At 40.9% G+C, this 6,712-nt stretch overlaps 1 long non-coding RNA gene across 1 annotated transcript in view; it reads right to left on the minus strand.

The window, feature by feature from the left end:
* Positions 1-3,498: 3,498 nt before the first annotated feature.
* Positions 3,499-6,712, minus strand: part of LOC101854396 — a 5,741-nt gene continuing 2,527 nt past the window's right edge. Inside the window, exons 2-4 of the long non-coding RNA XR_220202.3 lie at positions 5,954-6,221; positions 4,998-5,081; positions 3,499-4,545 (exon numbers count right to left, since the gene is read on the minus strand). This is a non-coding gene — a long non-coding RNA (uncharacterized LOC101854396). The remainder of the gene's footprint in view (positions 4,546-4,997; positions 5,082-5,953; positions 6,222-6,712) is intronic.

Raw genomic sequence — 6,712 nt, forward strand, 5'->3', positions numbered from 1 at the left:
CCGCCCTCCCACGCGCGTATCTTAAAAACGTTTTTTTTAAATCAATAATTCCCCCTATTCTGGAGTCCCATACTTCGCGGAGTTCAGACTTTGAATGAACTTTGGTGACCCCAACAACCAGTGCTCACACGAGGCCGTATCTTGTGATTAAGTTGTGATACCAACGCTCAGGGTCACTGACCTGCCACGGTGGCGAACCCGACTAGACGCTTGTATAACTTTTTTTTCCCACAAGTGACAGCACAGGACAAATAGTGATTTATTTTCATGGTGGCACATTTTTTAAAAACAAACAACAAGGGCACGGCAAAAATTGCCGCAGTTGACACTTAGATTTTAAGGGCATTACGGCAAATTGCAAAGGCACCGAGGATGAAGCACATCCAGTGGTCCTTACCCCATCCTTCTTCTTCAAATATTAATCGATTTAGGCGAATTAAACGTTTTGTAAGGGACTCTCGTGGCCTAGAGGTTAAGGTGTTAGCCTCTCATTCAAAGGTCCAGGTTTCGAAACCGGGTAACGACGAGAAAAAAATTTTCTTTTCTAAAATGGTCTCTTTCATCTCTTTTCCTGCTCTCTAGCAATGTTCTGTCATCTGCTTTCGTCTCCACTTTCTGCCCGGACCCCCTCACTTCCTTTGCCACCTCCTTTGGGCTCCTGACTCTTTCTGCAGCCTTTCTACTGCTACTCTTCGGCTCCTTTTTACCGCTGTCTTTCAGCCATACCCCTGATCTTCTGGTAGGAAAGATCTATACCTAGCCTTCTCTGATAAGGGCGAAAAATCTCAGAGGTCCTGTGTGCACATTGCACACGTTAAAGATCCCTTGGTGTTCTAAAATCGATAAGAGTAGGCTTCGGCCGCCATCCGGGCAAAATTCAAAATTTCCTATCAACAAAATGTTTATTAATTAAAGTGTCCCGCGCGCTCACATGATTTAATACAGTTACAAGCGCCGTAAAACACTTACAACAACAAAAAACTGTTTTGCACTCCCACTCCCTCCCCCCAGAGCAGTGTTAGTGACTGGGGTGTCTTTGGGCCTTTCCCAGAAAGGAGATATTAACATGCTCTTATGGACAGTAGAATTGTAAATGGGCTGATTTATCAATGTTATTTTCATACTCTGCCGGCGGACCAACATAAGGGGAATTGCTGCTTTTTCTTTCCTCATCCTTACTATCGTCATTTTCCCTCTACTTCTTGTGTCTGTTTGTCACACTCTTGTGAACTGCTACTTCCCGGGTGCCTTGATAGTCGAAGAAGACTTTTGCTGTTGAGGAAAGAGAGGTGAACAGAGTAAGACTGATTCCCCGTTTGGACTTCTCTGTTGACATCCACCCTTTGGCGCTCATATGACCTTATGCTGTTTCGAGCTCCGTAAAACCTTACTAAAATAAATATACGTCTTGTATTATGATGTCTTCCTAAACGAAATAAAACAGCCTTTTTGCTTCTCTGAAAACCTCGCATTTTGACTTACGACAATGATGAATGATGGTGACAAAATAAAAATGTAAAAGAAAGATGTAAGCATTTTCATACCACGTACCGGTACTGGGATAATGAATGTGAAAAGCAAAAAAGAATCAAATAAATCTTCTCACCTCCAGGACGGTCACATAGGAGTATTAGGTTTTACAGAAGCAGGACTCCGATAGAACCAATATCAGCGTCAGTACATTTTTATTTTCAACTTCTCCATTTTTCGGAGGTTATTTCTTTTTCTTTTGTGAATGTAGGATTTGTTTACGTCACATTGACACAATACATAATTTTGGAGGCAAGCTTCTCACTTTGCATGTCAGGGCCAACCTAGGGTGAGAAGGATACAACGTCCCACCAAAAAGTTTGAGATACTCGATGAAAATTGTCCCCATTCGAGAATCGAACTCGGGTCTCCTGCGGGCAACAGCGAAGCGCCAACGCCTCACCACAGACGCCGATGAAAACCCCTCCAACAACCTAAGCTCACGAACAACCGTGTAGATTCGAACCAGGGACATATGTACCTTGGTCTTGCATGATACCAACGTAAAGTGCTTCTTTGTCCCACACAGAAGACCTGGTTCGATTCCAGTGAGAGAAGTTTAATCGAGTAACTCGCCCTTTCTACTGAAAAAGTTTTTTCGTTGTTGTTGTTTTGTTGTTTTTGTTGTGTGTTGTTTTTTTGTAGCGTTGTTTTGTTTCTGCTGTTTGTTTTGTTTTGTTTTTACATTGTTTTGTTTTTGTTTTGATTTTGTTTTGTTTTTGTTTTGGGTTTTTTTGTTGTTTTTAAGGGGGGGGGGGGTACTCTGCCCAATTCTATCATCTGGCGCTTAAGGGTAGGCGGCAATTACAGTGGAATCCTGTTATAACGAGAGGGAGGGGACCGGTGCGAAATGTCCGTTATACCAGGATTCTCGTTATAAGGAATCCAGTAATAAATTCAATGGAAATAATAAAGTAGGCCTAATCTAGGAGTTTGGTGTTTTGTTTATTTCTTTTTGTTATCTCCCCTGATGATGACATTGTTCTACATGACCTCTAGTTAGGTCTTACTTGATCAATCATCGAATCGGGTTTCTTTCTCAAGCGCTAGCGATGTTGACAGCACGACGTTGGCGATCAGAAAGAATGCGCTCTGGGCTAACTCGCCCTCTGTGTTGTCCCCCACCCCAACACACCCTGTGGTGTGTTTCGTCTGCTTGCGCACGCACTACACATTCACTCCATCCATCACAGCATTGTGACCTCTCTATCCACGTTTCGGAGAAGTGAGGGCCTGGGTAGTCACCGTAGTGGTAGGCCTAGATAATCTAGACTAGGCTGGCCTATCACACGATGCGTTCTGCTTGTCTGCGCTTACCACACCCTCCCCACTCTTTCGCTCCGGCCTTCATTGTTGGCAAACGTGGGCTCTCCTATTCTTTGTTTCGTTCAAGGAGTTGGTGTAAGGTCCTAGGTTTCGCTAGATCACCGACAAGTTTCTCAACTGGCGAAGTTTATATATGTATAACTGGCCTGTGCGCTGTGCACAGCAGCAGCAATATTCCGCTTTAACCGACTACCGTGTTTGTCCGATTGCGCTATAGCAGTATTTTTTTACAAAGATAAAGAAGGGGAAAAAACGGGGTTTTAGATTAGTGTCTTTATAACAGACTTCTCGTTGTTTCAGGACTCGTTATAAGTGGACTCCACTATAATATTTCTAACTTTGTCATTAACACTTGTCTCTATTAATGTTCGCATTTTCACATCAACTGAAGCACTCGAAACTGTATTTTTCAAAATCGGTGAGAGATATATGAAAAAGCCTATTTAGGATTACAGACAATTCATTTTAACATAGTTAGGCCAAATATAAAAGAAATCCTCCACTTGAGTTTCAAATGAGAGTCCGGGCCGCAACCCATACCCCTTAATTTTTGTCGCTATGAAAAAACGTACAGATTTTGTCATAACTTTCTAACTGAAACAGATAGGAGCATGAATTGAATTGAATAAAGACAATTAATCATTTTTCAATGTATCCAATTCTTTTATATTTAATTTTAAGAAAAAGGTCACCCCAAAATACTGCAGATAGCCATGCAACAGAGAGATCAATTTAGTGGTAGTATTAACTGAAAAGAAGAAATATAGGGAAATTTGTCAAAAACATACAACTCCAAGTTGCCAAAAGAGGAAATCACAGCGATAAATTGCAGAAGGACTTCTTTATTTCTAATCTGTCCCTCTTCCTGGGCAGTAGAGACGTCTGCCGGTCCAATTTTCCTCCTCTGAAAGATGGTTCCATTCCTGTTTTTCAAAGCTACACCCTCTATGGCAGTCTCTACCCTCTATATTTGGGCACAGTCCCTTTTAATGCCACTGTCCATGGTTTGGGCTGAGACCTGCAATTTTATAAACGGCATAAACGTCTGGGTGCTAAGGACCCCCAAAATCAAGTCTGCAGTAGTGATAGCAAAAGCTGCTTCTACTCTTGGTTTGGTCACGAAGACCGTCTTAGGGCCCTTCAACCAGGTGTGAACTTATGGAAACTCCCATTCTTTTTTTGTGTCACGCCAGGCACATACTTGATCTCCATTACCTCATCTGTGGTGCACGGGCTTCATAAATGATGGGGTTTGAGGTGGGTAGAAAGCCTTCCCTTGTGTGATGGTGCTGTGCTCCTTTGGTTGTAATGCCTTTAGTAAAAGTACGGTATAACACAGATAGCTTGAATTCGTTGAAACTGGCCTCGGTAGTTCGAGGCATCCGTAGTACTAGGGATCTGTAGTTCGAAGGATATCTTTAAAAGATAAAGAAGGGGAAAAAACGGGACCGCAGGCACAGTTCTACTGATGCATGCGTGATTTTGAGTCTTCTTTGTTTGACCTGTCTGTGTTATACTGAAAACACCAGTTGTTTTCACTTGTAGTTGGGCATCTGTCATGATGTGGGTCTCCATCTGTGCTGGTGCTGTGCAGCAACATGGCCACAACTGCTTCTTACATTAGCAGTGGAAAGAGTTGATCGACCCCAGAGGTTTTGTGTAATAGGACTGGAGACATCCAATCTTCTCCTGGTTGAAAAGAATAGAAGAGGAAAAAAACTGGAGAAAACCCCATAAGAATAACGATTTATGGCATATATATGATTAGACTCAGTTTATAAATTCTACTATCTCTAAAAGGAAAAAACATTTCTGAAAATATCCCCAAAAATGTGGCTGAATGTAAATCTGCAATTACTTTTATGAAATACATATAATGAAGAAGTATACCAAATGCAAAATATGATGAACGGCGCTCATCATCATGGTCCTCATGCTTCACAAGGCATGACAAGCACCGCATGTCCCTGGAGAACTTGCTTCCTTCTCCATTAAAAAAAATGAACAAACATCCATCATATCTTAGGTCACAAACAGGCTAAGTCTAGCTTGTGAGGGGAATAGCGCAATAATTGTTGATTGATGGGACTTTGAAAATTAGGAGATAGTCAAGTGAAATTTGTTATCCTCAAATACGGTACCTGAGTCAGTGCGCCAAAGGCTCTCTCTCCAAGCGTTACACCTCTCTTTTTCTCGATGGCTCCCAGATTTTTCAAAGTACAGAGCTGAGATTGAAATGATATGACATTCAAAATATTCATTTATAGAACCATTCTTTCATTCTTGGAAGCCAACAAAATCACCAGTGACAGGCTTACAAAGTTCAACAGTAATGAAAACAAAGCTAAACATACAATTTTCTATCATCTAACTATTAATAATAATAATAATAATAATAGATAGCATTTGTATAGCGCAAATCCCCGCTCAACAGCAGGCTCTATGCGCTTTACACTATATTATTACCCCAGCAGACCATAGAACACTCCGAAACATTCTCAGTTTCCCGGGAAGCATACAGTGCAAGCAGATGATTAAGCGCTCAAACACTAACATACTGACAAGATCTTTCGCTGTCTATAGCCGGGTACCCATTCCCACCTGGGTGAAATGAGGAAAATTCGTGTAAAGTGCCTTTCCCAAGGACACAACGTCGGGTCCCTGACGGGATTCGAACCCACGACCTTACGGTTGCGAGTCCAAGAGCCTAACCACTAGGCCACCGACTATTATTACATTTTCAATCACAGTACTTTTATTTGTGTCAACTGCTGACAAAAGAGTTGAGGCTCAGTTAATGAGCACAAATAGGTTTAAATGGAGGGGAAGGGGGTATTATCTCTTACACTAATACTAGGCCTAATCTGTAATCTGAATGTAATCTGAATCAAATCAGTATCAATAAAAGTGCAGTTATGGTTTGCTTTTTACTTCCCTTCACCTAAATTAAATAAGACATTGTTTTCAATTAACTAATTACTCTATAAGTATAGCCTGGGTATTATTGAGGCATTTTTCTGAGAGCGATATCGTGTGTCTGAAATAAATCACTCTGATTTCTCATGATACGTAAGAATCAAAATCAATTTTGACTTACTCTTTTGCCACATGGTTGACACACAACACCTCCTTCTGAGTATGGAATCATAGGGGTTGAGGGCCAATACAGCGGGAATGATTTTGAATCTCCATCGCCAATGAGTGAGGTGTTCCTCATCTTGTACTGGAGTGAGCAACCCCATATGACACCTTCGCTCTCTTTACCTAGATGGGCCACTGTGGTTGACCTGACATTCAGGCTTGTGGATTTACAGTCATGAGTCAAACTTACCAGTAGTCAGCTGGGCCTTCACAGATTAGCAAAGCTGGGAAAATACACAAGCGGATTTGTGAATTACCAATTTGTTGGTAAAACAAAATCAAAAGAAAACTGCTAGAGAGAAAAGAATTTGGCAACAAATCACTACCAGTATATACTACGTAATGTATCCCAATGGCACCAATGTTAGAGTACCTCAAGAAAACTGAGAGCTCTCATTACAAAATATTAATTCGGTATATCTACATATTTCTTGAACATAGTTTTGCTATTAATTTGAATGCCCGAAAAAAACACAAAAGAATAAAAATAGAAGGAATTGGGTGCGATCACCATAAATTGTGGTGTAAGGGAGTAAACTAAAATATAGTTCAATATAAGACCACATTACAAAAAACTGCTGAATGTTACCATTGAACTGCTGTATAAGATTTTAAAGCACGGCCAAATAAAACTTGTAATCGTATTATATATTCATGATCTAACCCTGATGAGCAGCAGTTTAATTAACACACTTGTAATTTGATATAAGTTCAA

The sequence above is a fragment of the Aplysia californica genome, unplaced genomic scaffold, assembly GCF_000002075.1.
Source record: "Aplysia californica isolate F4 #8 unplaced genomic scaffold, AplCal3.0 scaffold00057, whole genome shotgun sequence".
Lineage (NCBI taxonomy): Eukaryota > Metazoa > Mollusca > Gastropoda > Aplysiida > Aplysiidae > Aplysia > Aplysia californica.